Source organism: Squalius cephalus (genome assembly GCF_949319135.1).
Source record: "Squalius cephalus genome assembly, chromosome: 3".
Lineage (NCBI taxonomy): Eukaryota > Metazoa > Chordata > Actinopteri > Cypriniformes > Leuciscidae > Squalius > Squalius cephalus.
The window spans coordinates 20,957,096-20,979,017 of record NC_137124.1 but is presented as its reverse complement, the minus strand read 5'-3'; the positions used below and the strand labels follow the sequence as shown (position 1 = coordinate 20,979,017).

The following is a 21,922-nucleotide window of genomic DNA, read 5'->3' as shown; positions in this document are numbered from 1 at the left end:
CATGATAATATTGTGATATTTCACAATATTACTGTTTTTACTAAATTTGATGAAATAAATGCAGACTTATTTCAAAAACATTAAAGTCTTATCAACCCCAAACTTTGGAAAGGTAGTGTATACATGTAGAAAGCATTACAGTTTAAAACCAAGCATTTTGCCAAAAGAGCTGTGCTCTTATGAGAACACTATGTTTCCAATGAAGCCCTCATAGTTGTATAACAGTCTAAAGAACACACACAGGTCTTCATGTGTGATAATAGTTGTGCTGTAACACAGCCACATATTCAAGCACTGTTGAGGTGTATTGATCTCTGAGTGGAGGCACAATCTCTTCTCAGCACCTGATCAATTTCAGTCATCCAGTAACTAATGCTCATTCCACATTCACTCCAGCACCATCACTGAACCGCTCCAGCTGAGAAGAACAACTATTTCAGTCAATGATCAATGTTGAAAATAGTTAACGTATGCTTAATATTTTTGTATAATTTGTGATACATAAATACAATATTTTTTTGTAACAAATCTTTACCTATTCACTTTGATAAATTTGTCCTTGGTGAATAAAAGTTTTTTTTTTTTTACTTAACTTTAAACTTTTGAATTTTTCTTTTATGACTGGGGCAGTAAAAATGTTGGCAGAAAAAATAAAGAAAAAGAAAAAAATATTGGCCCAAGTGGGCAGATAGTAAAAAAAATCATTATTGTTAAGCAGTGCAAAAAGCAGCAACAAGAACATGGTGTCAAAAATAAATGTAATGCCTTTTTGTAGAAAAATACATGTCTTTTTGCTGGCTTGTGAAAATGTTTAAGATCTTGACATCAAATTGCATTTTGAAAGGATATGAACATTACAGAAACAATGGTTGAAGTTTTCTGTCAGATGCTTGTAAGAGTAGGCAAGACAAATTTCACCAAAATAAAAAAGCAATTAGATGTCAGTGTTCAGAGATAAATCATGACAATAGCGGTTGTACAGAGGCTGCATAATCACACACAAAATGTGAAACTCAAATCAAATGTGCAAAGGTATTGGTGTAAATCTTGTTCACTCACACACACACACAATGCTATGTTGCTGTCTGTCAGATGCCAGCAACAACAGCTCAAGGAGAGACTTTTATTGCTGCTTTCCCTTTCGTTGTTCATCCTTTCTCCCTGCCTTTAATTATGCCTTCCATCACCAGTCATTACAACAACTAATTATCATTGTGCTTCTGCTCCTCTAATCTTACTCTGAGTGAGTGTGTGTGTGTGTGTGTGTGTGTCTGTGAGGGGGAGACACTACATGAATTTGTCGACTTATAGAACCTTTCATTGTCTACACACATGCAGAAGCTTTTAATGAAGCCTTGATTTTTGTTATGCCTTCACACACTAGCATATCCAACCCTTATTAAATACATCATCATAGCTAAACCCTGTCTGACTGATCATTTCACACCTCTTAGAAAAACACCTCTTTGAGAAAATCACACAGTGTGCTCTGCACCTGTTATCGAGGAGCATAGTACACACTAAATTATGCACTAAATGCAACACCCTCCCAAGGGCATCCCTGACCTTTCACCTCTTTGTTCAGTCACAAGCCACACCCATGAATAATCTCTGGAGTGTGGTTAACCACATTTATCACACACACACAGTATACATATCATTTCCATTTACTGAAGCTGAATACATTACCATGTCAATGACCAGACTGTCAGGAAAGATGCACAAGAAATCAATCTCATCTGCCCGGAACAATCGGGACCACATTCATTTATGCACAACATATTTAATACGAAACTTAAGGGCATGAAAGCACCACCGCAGACAATAAACTAAAATGAACTCAACCAGGCAGACCAAACGGTATAGCAGATTTATTTAACTATTTAAATCCCTGGACTAAAAATGTTATTCAATAAAATGCTAATCCATGCAGCTATCGACTTTCATTGTATTGTAAAAAATAAAAACCGTAACACTCTAAGGTCCAAAATTTTCATGTGTGTTTTTTCATATTCGTCATTCAGTGGCTCTGAATTGTCAAAACACCTCTCAAAATGCTTGCTACGGATGCGAAAAACACAGAAAATCTATGAGGGATGAAAGTTTCGGAGGCAGTGCGTAAATGTGATTGACACAACGTGAAGTTATATTTTTTAATGTGCGAAAAATTTCAGACTCAGTTCGCAAGAACCTTGAGGTTCCATTATAGTTAACGCGAACTAACAATGAAAAATACTTCGAAGCATTTATTAACTTCAGGTAATGTCAATTTAAACATTTACTAACATTATTAAATATATTAAAATCAAATACATTTATTAAAAATCTCAGTTAATATTGTTTAGTGATCCTGAGCTAACATGAACTAACAATGAATAACTTAATTTATCGTATCGTATATATTTAACGTAAACAAAAATGATTCAATTTGAAATGCAATGTTCTAGTTAATGTTAGTTAATGCATTAAATAATGTTAACTAATGAGACCTTATTCTAAAGTGTTACTCAAAAAAAACCAAATAATTTCACTTAATATTATCACTATACAGTATTTTGCAAAGGCTTCGTCTTTATTAGCAAAGTGGTGTGCAGCAACCAAGACACACACACTGGAGCTGTGCTATACCACACACACCTGGCAGTACATGGCTACATTTAGCATGTGGGGGGGGGGGGGGGGGGGGTAAAACCCAGCAAAATACTCAGAACTCTTTTTAATTGGCCACAGAACTTTTTAGCTGAAAATTGCTGTGGACTCCTGCAGATACCTTTACAACCTCTGACTAGATCAGACAAATCAAATGGCTATTAAATGCCTTTTTAATCCCATGCACAAATGACCTTTAGTCCTATGCACAAATGACCAGAGCTGGACAAACACTCTGAGTTTATTTAATAAGGCTTAAATGCCCCAAAAAACAAAAACAAAAACAAATCTAAAGAGAAGTTATTTTTAACCCATAGTTATCATTACCTCTGTGTCATTTCTCATTTTGACGTAAAATTGCATTAAAACAATTAGTGAATTGCAAATAGAACACGTCATTATGAGGTTGTGTGACTGTAGCATACATTCTACATTTAGATAGTATACTATACATTAATAACAAATAATAACAACAGTGTCTTTGTCACGGAGAGTGATGAAGCAGACAGGTAAGTATAATGTAACTGAAGTTTATTCTGAACAGAAGCACGGAAACCAGCAGATGTAAATGGTGAGTTGAACACAATGAAGATAGTTGAATGGAACTTAGCTGATGAATAACAGTATTGTCCTTCACAGGTAGAGAACGGAACGAGGCTGATGGCAGACGTGGATGAGAGTCACTGACGATGATAGCAGGTTCGTGGAACGGGTAAGGATCAATGTAGCGTCTGTGTGTCCATGGAAAGACGAAATCAGACAATGAAGAGTGGTGCAAGTGAATGTATATAGTGAACAGGTGACGAGGTACAGGTGTGGTGATTAGTAATCAGGGGAGAGTGAACGAGTGGGTGGAGTCTGTAGATCTGGTGGAGCCGTGACAGTCTTTAAGTCGCAGTTCATTCTTTCAGTTAAAATCTACCTTTATTAAATAGTTTAACCTTGCTATAATGCATTCCATTGTAGTTGTATAGAGTACCCAATAAATATAATATAAAAATATGACACTGGAACTTTAGTTTGGATCCTAGAGGACAGAATTCACAAAATCAATTCTATGATGAATTCAAGATCCATTGTTTAAAAAAATGCAATCAGACTTTTGATTCGGAACTGAGATAAAGCCTTTGTGACAACTAGCCCCGGTGTCCTCTACACTAAATTATATCACATGACCTAAACAAGCGTTCATTTAACATTATCATGATTAAAACAAAGAAATAACTACAGAAAAAACACACAATGCAGAAACAATATGGGAAGAGCATGTCTGAGATGTTTTGTCAAAGATACATTCATTTATTGGTTTCCAGGAAGCTAGTGACCTACTATGTCGCATCAGTATGATGCATGATTTCAATTCAACAGCCACCGAAGCCTAGCCTGGCTAACGTCAGACCTCGTCTCATTGAGACGTGGTCTGGGAACCACATGTTCATTTTCTCGTATTTGAGGCGTGGTTTACGAATGCCCAGAGCCGTTTATTGGGCGCTACGAATGTCTATCAAATGCGCCTGTACGTAGCTCATAGCCAATCGTTTCAATTATACCAAATGACGTATGTAGAGCGACAGAAATTCGACGAGGAAGAAGACTAAATAAACTTGCGTTCTAAACTACTTAGAACACTATCTAAGGCTGCATCGAAAGGTAACTTCGCGTCTGATGCCATGTTGGATCCATAGATATAAACAAACTACTTCGGTGTGTCTCATAGACGTCGTCATCGTCTTGCTGCTCCCTCCCCGTTCTGTGATTGGTTCCCTTTTTGAGGGGAAAATCTGGTCCATGGTATCCAGGCTGCCTAGCAGCGTGAATAAAATCGCGCTGAGCGCAAGGCAGCATGGGGAAACCCAGGCTAACCGAAGCCATACATTTTCAGTAGAGGAACCATTACAGCACAAGCATCCTTTCATGCTTGAAACACCAGTCAAACCTGCTGTTCTCAACAGCAAAAGCTTGAGTTGCACTGCAAGGGTCCTCCCAGTATGAATGTTTTTTAGATTTAACAACCCATATGAGGTACATTATCATTTGTTTTCCTTACAATTTTGATTATTTTATGTCCTGAGGTGTTTCAAAATGGTCGTGTTTAAAGTGTAAGTTCGCCCAAAAATGAAAATGACCTCATAATATACTCACCCTCAAGACAAAGGTGTATATGACTTTCTTCTTTCAGCCAAACACAATCAGAGATATATTAAAACATATCCTGGCTCTTCCTAGTTTTATGGGAGTGAATAGAGCCTGAGTTTTTAAAGCTCCAAAAAGCGCATCCATCCATCATGAAATGTAATCCATACGGCTCCAGGGTGTTAATAGATGCCTTCTGAAGCAAAGTGAAGCATTTTTTAAGAAAAATATTAATTTTTATAACTTTATAAACTATAATCACTGGCTTCCGATAACGGCCATACACGAGTCGAGTACCTTCCGAAGAGTGACCTCTGACCCGACCCACAGAGGATAGAGCAAAACAAAAGACCGGCCACGAATTAGAAGCCTAAAGGCCCGTTCACACCAAGGACGATACCTATAAAGATAACGATAAAGATATAATTCTAAAAATCGTTCTCCATATTAAAGAATAACAGAGTTCACACCACAACTATAACGATAAAGATATGAGGAACGATATCGTTGGGATCACTTTCAGAACGATTTTTTTTCAGCTGTCAAACGATAAAACACTGACAGTCAATCAGAATCCATTCTAATTTAAAGGTCTCGCGCATTTAAAATGGGGCGCGCGCGCGCGTGCTTAGAATAAAAAGACCGTTATCGTTCGTTGGTGTGGACGCATATATAGTTATCTTTGTCGTTATCTTTATAGTTATCGTGCTTGGTGTGAACGGGCCTTAAAACAGGAATTTTTAAAGAGAAATGTCGGAAGAGCTTGAGTTTGTTGCCCAGCCCTGTTTGTTTGAACCGCGAGAGGCGTCTACTCTCAACTATGGTTACACTACTCCTACATCCTACGTCATACGTCAGCTCACTCTTCCGCTGGAACCAGACTGACATACGGCCATAACCGGAAGCCAGTCATTCTAGTTTATAAAGTTATAAATACAGATATTTTTCTTACAAAAACGCATCACTTGGCTTCAGAAGGCCTTTATTAACCCCCTAGAGTCGTATGGATTACTTTTATGATAGATGGATGTGCTTTTTGGAGCTTTAAAAAGTTATATTACCATTATAAAGCTTGGAAGAGCCAGGATATTTTTTATATAACTCTGATTGTGTTTGAAAGAAGAAAGTCATATACACCTATGATGGCTTGTGGGTGAGTAAATTATGGGATCATTTTTGGGTGAACTATCCCTGTGAACTAACCCGGCACACAATGTCATAAGCAGGCTTCCAAATAGTAGTGCCTCAGATGCATGCAACTTAGACTTAATAGTTTTGTGCCAAGCAAAACAGCCAAAAACCAAATTTGCTGACCAGCAAAATGCTGTTTCATTTCAAATGAGCAGCCGTAAACACCAGATAGATTTGGTTACAAAACAGGAAGGGGTTAAACAAACCTACACGCTGTGCTAATTATCTCCTGGAGATTTTCCAAACATCCTTTTAACAGCTTTAACAGAGCTAATGTGACTGTTAGTCTGCTTTATGCGATGCTGTACTGACCTACACAGAACACAGGATAATTGTGTGGATTCAGTTGACATGCTGACAATGTGAAAATTGGGTTTCACAGTTGGACACAAGACAGATATGCCATAAGAATTCCAATAAATAAACCATTTGCATTTTCATCTGGAACAAACCCTGTTGTTGACACATTAACAATGAACATTGAGCTTGTTATCTGAAGCATTTTAATACCCCTGATGATAAAACACAATGGTCAAAACAAAGGTGCTCTGGTAATCCCAATACATGATTTGCCGGGTTTCTCTGCTAATGACAGTGTGGATGAGAAGGTTACTGCTGACAGGGGTCCTCATTACTGAAATCATAGAAGCAGAGGGAACTCTGGGTAGAAGTCCAAAGGGTCTAGCACAGACAAACATTAATCTGTTCTTGTCCTTGGAGGTGTGAGCTACAGAATTGAATTTCATGGACTAAGGAGTTTAAACAACCAGAGAGAGTTACAGTGATATAGTGGTATTGAGGAGAGTGTCCAGTGTGCACTCACAGATCGCAGCTCAGAATGGGAGACAGGACCATTTCATTTTGCCTACATTTGGTTGAGGCATTTTTAATCAAAATTAAATACAAAATAAGAGTATTTATTTTTGGGAATATTTTTATTGTAACATTGTAGGATACTATTGTCTGAAACATTTATCACTGCATAGTTGATATTGTTTCACACAATAAATAGTAAGCAGTATATAGTATATACTCTGTAAGATCCAGTCTGCTAGTATTCAGAAAAAGAGGTTTACGAGCTTTTGGGATATTTCTACTGATGTATACGGGACACGTGTTGTGCCCATTTATTGTGCTTTTAATAATTCTGCTCAGCCTCAGTAATGTAGTTAACTCATTCATTCTCATTTATCTCATTGACCAACACACAGAAGATTGCAATAAATAGCAAAATGATGGCTTGGAGATAGGGCTGCACGATTATGACAAAAATCATACTTGTCGATTATTACCTTGAACTTGTAATTGCGATTATTAATTACGATTATCCCAATTTACATTAAATGATGTTTTGAATAACTTTATACCAGGTTCTCAACTCATTTGGCCATGAGACCCACATTTCCCCATGGTCATCAAGCCGTGACCCACTTTTTTAGGAATTATATATATATATATATATAATTATATATATATATATATATATATATATATATATATATATATATATATATATAACAAATTTATAATAAATTTGTTAACACAAAAATTGTTGACACACACACACAAGTACTGTCCCCCTTTACTTAACATACACATAAATTGTAAGAATATGACTAATACTGATAAATAAACAGTAGGCCTATGGGGTTAAGCTATTAAATATCAGTCCCAAACTAGTTTTTGTTAATACAATGTTGCTATGAGCCACCACCACAGTCATTTAAAAATATACAAAACAACACAAAGTTAAAATAAAGGGGCATTTTGGGGTTATGGAAACAACAGTTACCATGGTGAATACACAATACTAACAAGAACTGTTAATGAAACATGGAAACTGCTCCTGATGAATAATGAACATCATAGGCTACCTGCATGCAAATCCTTCTCAGCGAACTCACGACGTACCAGTAACGTGATTTATTGGTATTGGACTTACTAATTTACAACCTAATATAACGATGTTCCATGTTTGTAGTTTCTTTTGTGCTTTATATAGTGATGTAATCGCAGCTTTGAACGATTATGTAATCGTGGCATCCATAATCGTAATTCGAAATTCGATTAATTGTGCAGCCCTACTTGGAGACTATTATTTCATCTGTCCGTATATTGATTTCTCTTGGTGTTTATGGGAAAATGTCTACTCTTTGCTCCCAAAATTATTTCTATTCAAAAGTAAAACTAAACATCTTCCCAGAATTCATACACCAAAGCATTCATCTGAATATCGGAATGCTACAAGCCAGTGATCGACTGCTACACTTTCACCTACTTCTCAACCATCTCTTCATACCATCAGAAAAAAGGAATTAGGACACGAGCTACACATCTCTGAGCGCAGGACAGACTGTGAATGAATCCATTTGAAGCTCAGAGGTGATGAGAACTGAGATGAGTTCAATTTGCACAGTGCAATTCTTCATCCCCCAGTTCCTCCAGCATGTCTGGGCATTTTACAGGCGCCTTCACAACCAGCGGTGTATTTCAGCGTAGGAACGGAGGAGTGATGCCTGGAACAGGCATAGTGGTGTGCTGCCTCCTGTAAACAGGCTTATTTATTTCTAAAATGAGCTACAGGTTTAACTCACAGTGGGACACTTTTCTTGTTTCCTTGACAAATGTCTCTACTCTTTCACACAACGGAGGTGAGTGAAGAGATGAGAGAATTGAATTCTTCCTTGCCATCCTTACAAAGGAGAGATGTGCAGCTAAGCAACACTCCCTGCTTCCCCGCTGCCTTCACTACTGTCTTTAAGCCAAAACAATGGCTGTTCCTTATCTACAGTATAAGAGACAGTCATTGTTTATCTGGTGCTGAGACAGCAGATACAGCCAGAGCCTTACGGTTTTACACATCTCACTAGCTATCTGCTGTATACAAAGAACACACATTAAGTGCTTATCATTCAGACAAGACAAAGAAATGCGCCAAAATGTGTTTGTGAGCATCTCCACACACACACAAAAATCATCTTCACAAGAGAGTTGAGCATAAACAGCAGTGAATCCAGCATCAGTGAGGCCTAATCCTCTTTACTCTATTGGACTCTGGTTAGCCAATGGGATGCTTATGCCTTTTAATGACTTGCTTTATCAAGCATAGAGTAAGTCATTAAAGATGTGAAAGAAAGTCAGCCAGAAAAATTAGACTTGCGCCGAATAAATTCATGCTACACTTCAATTCTCGAGTCTGTTCATTTCTGCCAGGGCATGAGCCGAACAGTCACAATATTTGGTATATGAAATGTCATCGTATTAACCAAAAACACTGAACTATTGGAATACCATGAATTTTCATACAGTATGTATGTCGCTGTATGTATGTAAATACCATGGTACAATGGTTTTCAAACTTTGTAAAAGCCAAAATAAGAGATAAAAAAAATTGTATTAGAACATTGTTTATTAGATTATAAGATTTTCAGTTTAAAATTATTTGTTATTATAATGCACGAGTTGTGTGTTTGTTCACTCAACTTGTGCTCTTGTCTTGTATTTTGTGTGCGCTTGCTTTATGTTTTCATTGGCCAGGCGCTCTTGTGTTATTGTGTCTGTGTAGCATGCGCTTCTTGTTTTCATCAGCCGCATGCTTTTGTGTTATGTTTTGGGTGAACATACGGCTTGTGAGTGTTCTCACGGGTTGCGTTGCGTGTTCCTGTCTTGTTTTGTTTGAGCACATGGCTTGTGATTGTGTTCGCTGGTGCCATGTGCTCTCAACAAACAAAACAAAAACACAAGCACATGGCACAAAGAAACAAACATGACAAGCTCTCCAGTCTATTGTCTTAACCCCGCCCATCTTGTTATCTGATTATAGTGTATGCAGACATCACTTTCCCGCCGGAACACGCCCCCCTCAGCCGGACTGAGTGGCAAAAGAGCCTGCTGCGTGACTGGGGTTAATTGGGGAAACTGCGAAAACGCGAGTAAAACAAACGATTATCAGTTTAAACTAAAGGTTGGACTCGATATAGTGTTCCTAACAACTTACCAAAGATCCAGTGATCCATGGCTATTGAAATGCAGCCAGGAATCGTGTTTCCTGACATTTATATGTGCCTGATTTCGACGCCGGGGAAATAACATAAAGCAAATTTGCCTGTGAAAGCTTTATATAAATACAATGGGTATAGGTCTAAATCCATGTGATCACTTATATCAATGTTATATATCGTCATATCGTCCAGCCTTAAAACTTTATTTAAAAACGTCTAATTATGCAGAATATCCGATGGTAAATATTGAATTGATGAGTTGTCAAAATATATAACACTACAATATATGATTTTACCATAAATTCAGCATATTGACACAAAATGATAACTGCCAATGCACCTTTTGCTGCCTGGAGTCCAGTTGTTTCTATGAATTGCAGCTATCCATTTGCTTCTCTGTTCTGTAGCTTTCAAGAGTCTGTAAAAATATACCTCAAAAATATACCTCCTCGTTTGCTGCCCTATTTTTTCTCCTTGTGTTTTCAGTCCTGTGCCAGTTCGTTGTCGTATGCACCCCTTGTGTCCTGCCCTGCCATATATAGTCCTGTCTTGCCCAGCCTTGTGCCTGGCTTGTTTTCCCCCACAGGGTATTGTTAGTTTTTATCTTATTGTTACATAAAAAGCCCATTGTTTCTGCATCTTGAGTCCTCACCTCATCCCTCAACCCCAACCCTGACATCGTAACAAAACACACGTGAAGAACAAGCAGAAACAAGCGATAGAAGCATTGCTTATGCACATGTAAAATAATGTGATCGTCAAACATTAAACCGCATATAAATCAAATCTGCCTAATGTTACTGAATGAAAAGTCCACTCAGGAAGAGGTACAGGACTTTGCAAGCTCTGGGGGTGTTGATGGGAACGATCTACTTGAATCCAATTCGGATGTAGTCTTTGACAAAAAAGAAAACTGTAGTCTTTGTTCAAAATGTGGCTTTTTTATGAAACTTACCCACATTCAAGTGTTGATAAAAAATAATGTATGAAGCTAGAATTTGTTGTTGTTTGATTGTTTAAAAGCAGAGACTATTCTTTCTTTTGATATAGGCCAATTGCATGTTCAGATATGCATACAACAAAATATTCTGGGGGCCATGACTTGATTTTTGTGAAAATTATCAAAAATGCTGGTGCTGACTGGCAACTAAAACTTTTTGGTCATTTTTCGGTCGTGGAAAGGGTTAAAAAAAGAGTGTTATTATCTTTTTCTTGAGATTGTTCTAAAGGCAAACCTTAAGAAGAATTAGAATTCTTAAAAAGAATAAAAAAATAAAAATGACTGCAAAAAGCCTCTAAAACCTCCATCTTGTCTTAAATATCCAAAGATAAAATGTTCAATGAATTTGGTGGTTTGTTTCAGATATTAAGCATTATAACATAACACTACCTCATATAGTACATATTACTATTGCTAGGGATGTGCACAAGTACTCTGAAGTTAATTCATATTATAATTATGACCATTTTGGCAGCATTATGATTATTACCGCAATCAGGCAGTGTATAAAAACAGCCTTTGAGGTTTTTTTCCCGTTCAGTTGATTACAGAGTCTTTGGCAAGAGCCGCCATACAATCAGATAACACTAAAGCTTGTTCTTAAGAAAATAGGCCTATTTGATCATTTCTCAAGAATTGCACTAAGAAACATTCTTACGAACCTAGGAGAGAACCTAGCTTTTCTCTCAGGAAGATTTTGGTAAATCTGGCCCCAGTACTATGATGATTAAGTACTTTTTTGTAAAGGAAAGATATTAGTGGTCCAATGGTGAAATCACTTAATTTTATATAAGATTTTTTTTTTTTTTGAGTGCAAAAAAACTGAAAGATAGCATAAAGGTTAGAAAAAAGTTCTTAAAGCAAGGCACAGGGGATCCATTGTGAACATACTGATAGAAAAACTTCCTCTTTTCAAGAGGATAGGCAGAAAGCCTGCTGTGCAGCCGCTCTTGCCAGCTGTATTGTGAATCAAAGTCTTCCATGTAGGAGACAGAGGCGCAGCATGTGTGAACATGTGTGCATCAAAACTGCCTAAATCACCTTCATTACAACTCACCTCGTCTCCCACTCCCAAACGCTTTCATTTCTCAATTTCAACCACAGGTTTGGTAGGCTAAGACTTCAGGTTCACCTCTAACTCCAAGCTAAGTGAAAGAGAACTGGGGAACATAGTGAATGAATGTGGAGATTACAATCACACCATGTCTGAGAGGACAGCTTCACAATGTCTTCATCATGTCTGTTCATAAGCCATTATTAAAACTTAGTTCACCAGCATGTTCTTTTAATATGTTGGCACCTTATTAAATATGAGGGTTTAGTCATATGCACTAACGCACTTCATATTCACACGACAAATGGTTGTTCTGATTAATCGTGTTTACTTCCTTTTCAACAGTAGAATATTGTTGCACCTTATACTTCATCTTTAAAAAATAAGACTTGAATCTATGATGAAATTTGAAGACAGACATTAGAGAAAATATTAGAAACCCTTCCCTGCAGAGCGGTACTCTGGGGTTTTGCTTTGTGCTTCACTATTCTGACTTTCATTGCAAGAAGAAAACACAGTTTTCTCATTGAGATTCTAGGTGTGTGCTCGTCTGTCTCTCACTCGCTGCAGGGAGGGGAACACTTATTTCCTGGACTTACGCTATACCTCAAACCTCCACCAACCAAGGCCAGACCACCAGTCCAGCCTCCTCTTCAAATCACCACGGCAACACTCTTTTGTTTGAGACCTCCGCCAGCATTCATAGCCCTAAATAATGGCTAAATGGTGGGCATCGTGGTGGTGGGTCAAAACATGGTCCAAATGCATTGCAACAGTGTGTGGATGAGAAAGATGCAATGCAAGGACACAGTATTCTTAAATCATGTGCTAGATATTCTAGAGTTTGAAATCAAATAGATTGCCAAACAATGAAAACTGAGTCATTTATTCACCCTCATGTTGTTCCCAACCTGTATGCTTCGGTTTCTTACATATGGGTTTGGACTATTCCTTTAAAAACCTATTCGAAATAGCTTAATAATAATCTTCTGTTATTCTAAATCATTTTAAAAACATAAGGAGAATTTTTTTTCTTGGGGGGGGGGGGGGGAGCAGGGTGGGAGGTTTGGACTATTCCTTTAAAGTAGCTAAACTGTTTATAATTACAAAGATACTGTAAAAAAAGAAAACATGACAATACATGCATGAACAGGGAGAATGTGTTTAAGGAAGATCCAGGAGGAAATGGGTTAGCGTGTTACAGTTATAATTAAGCCCCCCAAGGGCAACATGATAATGAAAAAGCTGTGTGACTGTGATTGGGTTCAGCTAAACTACACTCACTTTAATGCCCCACCCTCTCTCTCACTCTCTAACTGTGTGTGTGTATCTATCACCCCTGAAAGCCCACAAGCAAATAACCTGCTAATAATTGTCCTTACACATGCCTGCTGTTATAACTGTAAATGTTCACACCAACATGTCACACCAAATGAACGAAAATAGGCAACCGTATGAAAACAGACTTAAATGTAAAAAAAAAAATTAACATAAAGATTTGAGAAAACATAAAAACAAAATGAAGCTATACCTAAAAACAGCTCTCTGATCAGAAGTGCTAGAAGAAAGTACGATAGATCCTGAGAATGGAAATCAGGCTACCCAGCTCATTTAGCCTTTTAAACTTTCTTCAAAATTATATAACTAAGACAATCACACACCTACGACACCGAAAACCAGTGTATATTCATATATCTCTTCATTGTCATTATGTGAGCTACTTAAGCACCTGCAGTTTTAGAAAGACATCAAAGTGTTTAGATCCTCTTTAGTTTCAAAATATCATCTTTTTTGTTCCATGGTGGAAAGAAATTCATGCAGGTTCGGGACAATATGAGGGCGAGTAAATGGCAGAAGTTTTCACTTTCCCTTTAAGTCAGCAGGAGCCACTGTGCAGAGCACATAACAGCTGTTTAGTGTTTACATGACAAACATTTAACACCATGTCATATTAACACAGGAAGTGATGCAGAACTGAAATATGCATTTACAGATGTTTTATATATACAATATAGAATCATATCAAACCTTCCATACTATTATTCTATATACTATAGTGACTCCTATAAACATGTTCAGTTGGGCTATAGTTTCCAGTATACAGGTACATACATGTGACAAGAGAAGTCTTGCTTTCTCCACTATAACGGCTCCCTATTTCTAGCAAGCAAGTGAACACCTGCCCACACAATACACACACTTTGCTTTAAGCGTTTGGTGTGAGGAGCGGATCATATTCCACCAACCAACCACTCAGAACACCCTAGAAAATTGTACTAAAAACAATCAAAACGCATTCGCAACAGCCTAGAAACCACCCACAACATCCTCTGTCCAGGCAAAAAAGTTCTGACGTATACTGGCGGACACACACAAACATCCTCATAATCTTCTCCTAACCCACAGACAAGCAGCACAACTCACAGATGGTATAGGAAACATTGGAAATTGAGTTGTGTGTTTCTCTCTTTTAACACCTGCTGAGTGTCTGGCTCAGTCACTCATCAGCAAAACTGACCAGCGGGCAACAATGCTGGCCAGTCCAGCGCTGTCCACACCACCTTCAGTGCCATGCCTGCGAGCACAGCGCAGGGGGGTGCCGCAGATGTCCTCAAATATGACAATGAATAGAGAAGCAAAGAGCGAATGAAAAATGAAAGAGTGGAAAGACATCTTGGCAGGGAATGGTGGTGCTGCTTGAGTTGACTGTGAGTGAGTGAGTGGGTGAGTCAGTCAGTGAGTCAGAGATTGAGTGAGTGAGTGAACCGGGACGTTTCACTGTTTGTATCACTCTGCTTGCCTGTGTTCACAGCATTATAAAGTATGAAAGTATGAGAGTTTTTGCATGGAGCGAGGAGCATGTTATTTGAAAGTCTGAGCATCTGTGTTTTCACTCAGTTCTCTCACCAGTGAACAGGGAGAAGGAGATGGAAAACTCAAAGAGGAGTGGAGTCGAGCTGGCTTCTTTTATTGTTTTTTTGTTGTTTGTTTGTTTTTCATTAGACCAAATTTGTCTGAAACACAAGTTACTTGATGTATGAACTTCTTGTTCATTTTAAATAATAATTTTACTACACATTATTTATAATATAATTTAATATAAAATGTAACATTTGTAGAATGTACACATTCTAAGAAACATACAGTTCAGTGTACTATGTTACTATGAAGGAATTTTCCATACTGGTGGTTTACCCATTTTTTTAATTACACATTGCATTGTGTTTTGTTCTAGATTTACACAAAAATAAATACAATTCTTTAGAATGTATATTATATACAATAACTATTCTAAATACATTATTATAAATAAACTTTTATAAAATAAAAATGCATTGATTATTCGCTAATACAAGAACAATAGACAAGTTTACACACACACACACACACACACACACACACACACACACACACACACACACACACATATTTATTTTCTTATTTATATGTAATATGTGTGTAGCATAAATAAATATACTGTATATACACACATAAACACACATGCACACACACACACACATATTTATATACACATACATAGATAAACACACACACACACACACACACACACACACACACACACACATATATATATATATATATATATATATATATATATATATATATATATTATTATAATAAAATGACTTTATAAATAAATGTAAAAAAATTCAATTAGTGGTTAATTTATTTAAAACAAGTTTATTTAATACACCAATATACAACCATCCACTCTGCTATAGATATAGTATTGATACTGACCATGAATATGATGAATATTGATATCGGTATTGATATAGACCATGAAAAACGCACATCGGTCCATTCCTAGATAAAACAAATTTTAAAAGCAGCCATCAGTTTGCTTCTCCACTCTCTTCTTTCTCGTCCTCACCCACACACTTTCAAACCAACACACAGGACAAAGCAGTAGACTGTTTGCCTCCTGTCAGCCATCTGGGCTGTGGCAGCTGGGAGCAGACCCTTCAGTGCCTCCAGAGAGAAAGAGATGGGGTTGAAAACAAGGAGAGGGAGAAGAGGAAAGAGCCAGAGAGGGGGAAGAGATGCATAGATGCAAAAATGGAGCTATGTGAAGCAGCAAATCAAGACCACCGAGTTTAACTTTCAAACGGCCACAGGCATTCTGATCCATCTTATTTGCTCTTCCCTAATATTCTTTATTTGCTGCGTTTATGCAATCAAAACACAAGCAAAAGCACAAAATTAAGCATATATCACCATTAGCAGCAGCGTTATGACATGAAACCCATTTGAATCTATATTTAGCCTTTATGAATCTCCCTTTTATGAGCCCCTAACATTAGTTTTAGTATTAGTACAGCGTTGGGACGCAGAACACAATAAGAATGCATTAAACTAGATGTGTGAGAGAATAAGCAGAAGCACTGAAATAATGAGAAGCAGAATTTGCTGAGGGAAACCATCCAGTTTCACTCGCCATTACAGATTAAGTTGGGCTGCTTTGCCTTGGAGTATCAATCAATCCCACCCAATAACTTTCATGGTGTACTCCCCATGCCCCCATATAAATGATGGCCATGACCTTTACTAGACATCTGATGTATGAGTCATTATAGCACCTGTGCCTGTAGCTGAATACAGATTTCTAAAGCAACATTACTGAACACCCTCATTAGGGCAGCATCTCTAATATATCAGCAGTAAATGGGAGATTCTTTGTTGAATGTTGCAGATCACATTTGTACATACCGAGCAATGATGTCCATAACAAATTGGACAAAATGCAAAAGTAGTCCTTACGCAGTCTATTCTAGTCTTACTGGCCAGCCACCACCAAAACACAGTTGTGGATATTTGCGCGCCAATAATGACCAATAATTCTTCATTATAGAGTAACTTGATGGACTGGTCATTAGATGGGAGGAAAAGGGGAGCACACAAACCAAACCACCTTTCGTAGAACTGCCTTCAGATAAAACACATCCATGATAGATTTGTAGGAGTTCTCAATAAAAACAAATGAACTTTTTATTTGCCGAGAGGAAGTTGATTAAAAGTCAACAGGGTTGGAGGATCGGTCAACGCTCAGGGTGATGAGGTGGTTGATTAATGAAGGCTGAGGACAAAATGGTCAATACTGAGAAGGTTATGCTGAGAGATAATGCAGCACTGAGGCAGAGAAATGTGGAAAAGCTCCACCCACTGACAGCCTCAGCTCATTAATTATTCATGAGGCTGCAAATGACACAAACACACTATGCTCATCAACTGGGGTGCATTGGGAGCATAGAGAAGGGTGTGTAGGCAGATTTTTGCATGTCTAAGTTAAGTTCCTCTTAGTCAAAATTTCATGTTTAATTCAATGCGTTACTTGCTGTTTCTTTGTAATAGCTTTTGACATTTAATAGCAATTTATATTTTTTAACAATTCAGTGTAGTACATTACTGTTTATCATGTTTATCCTGCAATACAATGCAGATGTTTCTTCAGCACTTATTCTTTGTTACCATCAGGTAACTTGCCGTGCAGCTGTACGAGTGTGAGGTTAAACCCCTGATCTTTTCACAGAGGTTTTGGAGGTCTGACCAGACCCTGGGGATCCTGCAGGCTAGAAAAAGAGAGAAAGGATGCAGACAAGAGGGGCAAAATCACCTTGTGCATCAAAACACTACCACTCTCCGTGTGTAACGCCCAGAGGAACAGCGAGTCCCAGGGCACAGCAGAACAGAGTGTTCCTCATAATTCTCACCGCTGGGACACAGCAGCAGCATAAGTCACTTCAAAAATCAACACTATAGCTAGGAAATGAGTTCAGAAACTGAGGGTCTGTTGAAGAACTGAGGGTGTAAGATCACACACAAACATGCAATACACAGTCTGCGTGCAGTACGAATAATGCATGATTCAGAGCTATTTTAAGACTTTTTTTTTTTAAGCAAACTCTGCATTGCGTGCTACTTTCTGCCCACTTTATCTGTATGGATAACAGAATTCAGTAGTTTGGCTTAAAAATCAATTGAATCACATTAAGTTCTTGATGTCAAGATTATGTTTAGTTACGCTGTGTTTTGGTTTCCATTTTCCCTGTTGTCGTTTTATCTGTTACTGGTCATTGTTAGTTTCCACAGTTACAAAAAATTGTATGTCGGTCTTCAATGTGTTTGTAATGCCTCAGAATTGAATAAAAGACTAATAATTGTTTTTTTCCTTGAAAAAAGTTGTTGCTTCTAATCCTCATTTTGACCCATATATTCATTTCAGAGCTTCGAACTTGATCTGTAAAAAGATGTTTTTTGTCAGGTAACCAAAAAATGGCTTTATTCAAGGCATATCATTTTATATGACAGAATCGACCTGGCTACATCAGGTTACAGCACTAAAAGTCATTTTAAGGTTCATATTAGTTAAGTATAGCTCTTTAAAAAGTAGTAGCTACACATTTTCATGTAAAAGTGTGAGGAGTCAGCATCAGCTGGGTCAGACTGTCAGCATTGTGCTTCCAGTGGCCTCTCCACACTAAATGCAGTCTGAACTCCGGCGCCTGCTCTGTTTGATATTTATTATTTTAAGACACAGTATGCCTCAGGGTATATCAGTCATTTCAGTCTTTGGGGAAAAGCAGGTCAGAGACAAATAAACAGGGTGACCATGCCTGAGAGCTAAAAAAAAAAAAAAAAAAGTAGACATACTACAAGGTGGTTTCTGGCATACAGTGTAGCGATGCACCAATATGTAAATTTTGGCCGATACCGATAACCGATAATTATTTTTATTTGAAAGCCGATGACCGATATATTGGCCGATAAATCTAAATCCAAATTTTTATATAATTTATGAGAGCCTGATTATAAAAACAAAAGTCTCACCATTAAAAGCCATGTCTCAAGCACACAGTTATAATGTTCTCATTATAATTGTATGTAGTCTATATGACACACTTGCACTGTGTATGTTGCACTGAACTGTATTTTCCTTTTTTTAAGTGATTCCAATCATATTTCAAGCCATTTAAAACCATCATTGTGAACAGTGCGCATCTGAAGTGTCTCACCTTAAGGAAATAATCCATTATTCATCAACTTTAATATATCGGCTGATACCAGTATGGTGCCGATATATTGTGCATCCCTAATACAGTGTGATCTACACAGATAGAGACTGGTGTAAAACAGGGTCCCACAGAAGAAGCTATGTTCTCTTATCTACTTAAACAGACTGTTTCTCCCATCATGCTTTAGGTTTTGGATTAGCATGACAAGCTGACATCACAAAGTGCCTCTGTCTGAGTTTTGAGAGTAAAGCTGTAATAGGAAACTGCTCCATGAGACCCACTGTCCTATTCCAAAACTTAAATTTCAAGTTATCCTGAAGACATTGATTAGCTGGTTCAGGTGTGTTTGATTAGGGTTAAGACTAATTTCTGTAGTGTTCGAAATGCCACCAATACCCTTGAATAGGGCACTATTTGAGGGAACAGCCATTTTGAAGAGCTATCCGAAACCATAGTGGATGTTATCGAATGCACTCATTTAATCCCATAATGCACCGCAATAAAGAGTGTAGAACCAATGTAAGCTCAACAGCTTTAGAATACCCATAATGCACTGTGAGAGTTGTGCTGAATGAATTCCCGCGTCTCGCCAGAAGATGGTGCCCGCAGCTGAATCATCCATCCATCCATTTTCCAAACCGCTGATCCAATGTGGGTACAGCGTAATATCATACAGGTATAAATTCATTTCTGATTGATAATTAAATTGTTTAATAAAAGTTTATACATAGTTTCCATGACAGAGTTTAAGATAAATCTCTTCATTACAACTGGAGCTGCCAGTTTGCCAAGTTTCAAATTATTATTGCAAGCACAAACTATGCAAAAGCGGCAGCCCTTACGGCGCACTCAGTGTTTGAATTCACTCACTCGTTTTTTTCATTCACTCCTTAGAGTGGACTATATTAGTGTAGGGAATAGTGAATGAGGGTAAAGAGGGTAATTTCGAACACAGCCTGAGCCTGGGTCTCCAGGAGAAGAGTTGAAGACCTTTAATCTACACCTCTGATCTTCAACTACTAACTTTATCTGAAAACAAACTCAATTAAAGACAACATATGTACATTTAGATAAGAATATGAAAGCACAGGGCTTTTAAACTGGGGTGCTTGAGGGGTCAACAGAAGATTTGAATGACTGAATGAATAGAAAAAAAATTACAAACATATGTACTTTTAGGCACTCAAAATGTACTTGTTGAATTAAGATTTTACTGTATATATAAGTTTCACAATTCTGAATAATAATCTATCATTATTATTAATGCTAATGTCATTATTGTTAATTATCTAACATTATTAGTGGATAAAAAAAGATATGCCATTGCCATCAGCTTGACGTGAAGTAAATGCTGCACATATCATATTTTAAATGATTTTTTCATAGAACAGTAAAAATATAAAAGCCAGTAATTTAATTTTGGAAACAACATGTCTTTACATTAATACCATAGTGCCATTGTCATGATTCTGCCTTCTAGTCTTTGATTTTTCCCTGGTCTTGAGGCAGGATCATGACAGACCCATGTTTTATGTTCACACACATGGCCTTTTGCTGGGCCATGTGCTTGCTTGTGTTGTCTCGTTCCTTGCCCCGCCCCCTTGTTATCCTCGTTTAGTCATCATTGCTTTACCCTTGTCACCTGTTTCCCTCATTAGTTTCTCCCTATTTAATCCCCTTGTGTTTGCTGTCCTGTGCCGGTTCATTGTGTGAAACAATCTGTGAGTAACCTGTTGAAAGTCTTGTCTAGAAAGAATAGTTTGATCCTGGATTATCTGTTAGTTCATTGTCTGAGTCTTAGTCTAGTCTTGTCAGTCTAAATAGTCTATCCTGTCTTGTTTTGCCCCCTCGTGGGTTTTGTTTTCTGTTTTATCATTAATAAACCTTGTGTGAAGTATTTACTGTCTGCGATTGGGTTCATCTCCGCATCACCATAACAGCCATTATACTTTAGGAAGGGGGTCCCTCGCAAGGGGATCATCATATTTGAGGGGCCCTGGCATCAACAACTTTGAAAAGCTTCCAAAGGGTAAAAAAAAAAAAAAAAAAAAAAAACATTTTGAAGCCAAAATATCAAATTATTGTTCTGTTTGCTCATATCATGCCAAGGGACTGGATTCATTTGGAGCAACATTTGTGTTCAGAATGAAACTAAATTGCCTAAATGACAAAATGATAACAAAAGGAATATGATAGTCTGCCAGAGAGCACATACCGTATATACTTGTAAACACTCACCCGCACACAAATTGCACATGATCACAACACAATAGCATCTAAATCTGATACACAGAGATCATCTGGTTAGTTCAAGCGTTGCAACACCGAAACATTCAGCATTTGAAAATGCTGTTTTAAGGTGCATTATCTTTAAGTATAACAAAATGGCATCAAGCAGGCAGCTGAGACTGTTTCTCTTTAAGGCATCAGTAATAAGCCATCCTACAGCCTCTGAATTGATTCTGTATGCAGTTGAAAGCATGTGTGATGGCAAAGTAACAGAAACTTCCACATTCAGTCTGACTCCTCTGCACCAAATGCACGGATTAAGAGCCTATCATCACTGCGGGAGCGTATCATCAGTTTACACTGAGGCTTTTCATGGCTTCTGTTCATTAAATAGCCAGATCTCCTTTTTTTTTACATCATTTCTTGAGGCTTTTAAAGACTTTTTATGAGAACTCATACCATCACTGGTCTAAGCTAAAAAAATAAATCAGTCAACCCCACAGTTTTAAACAGCCGACTGGTGTGTCTGGGTCCAACATGGCTGCTGTCCTCCTGGGTGCCCTGTCAGTTTGATGTTGACAGATTGAAACTATCTAAAGAAGATTACGTGCCTTGCTTTAGATCGGAGGGT

At 37.7% G+C, this 21,922-nt stretch overlaps 1 protein-coding gene across 2 annotated transcripts in view; it reads right to left on the bottom strand.

Moving 5' to 3' along the window:
• The window catches only part of apba2b (amyloid beta (A4) precursor protein-binding, family A, member 2b), an 83,655-nt gene that overhangs the window by 31,845 nt on the left and 29,888 nt on the right, over positions 1-21,922 (bottom strand). The gene's annotated exons all lie outside the window — the stretch shown is intronic.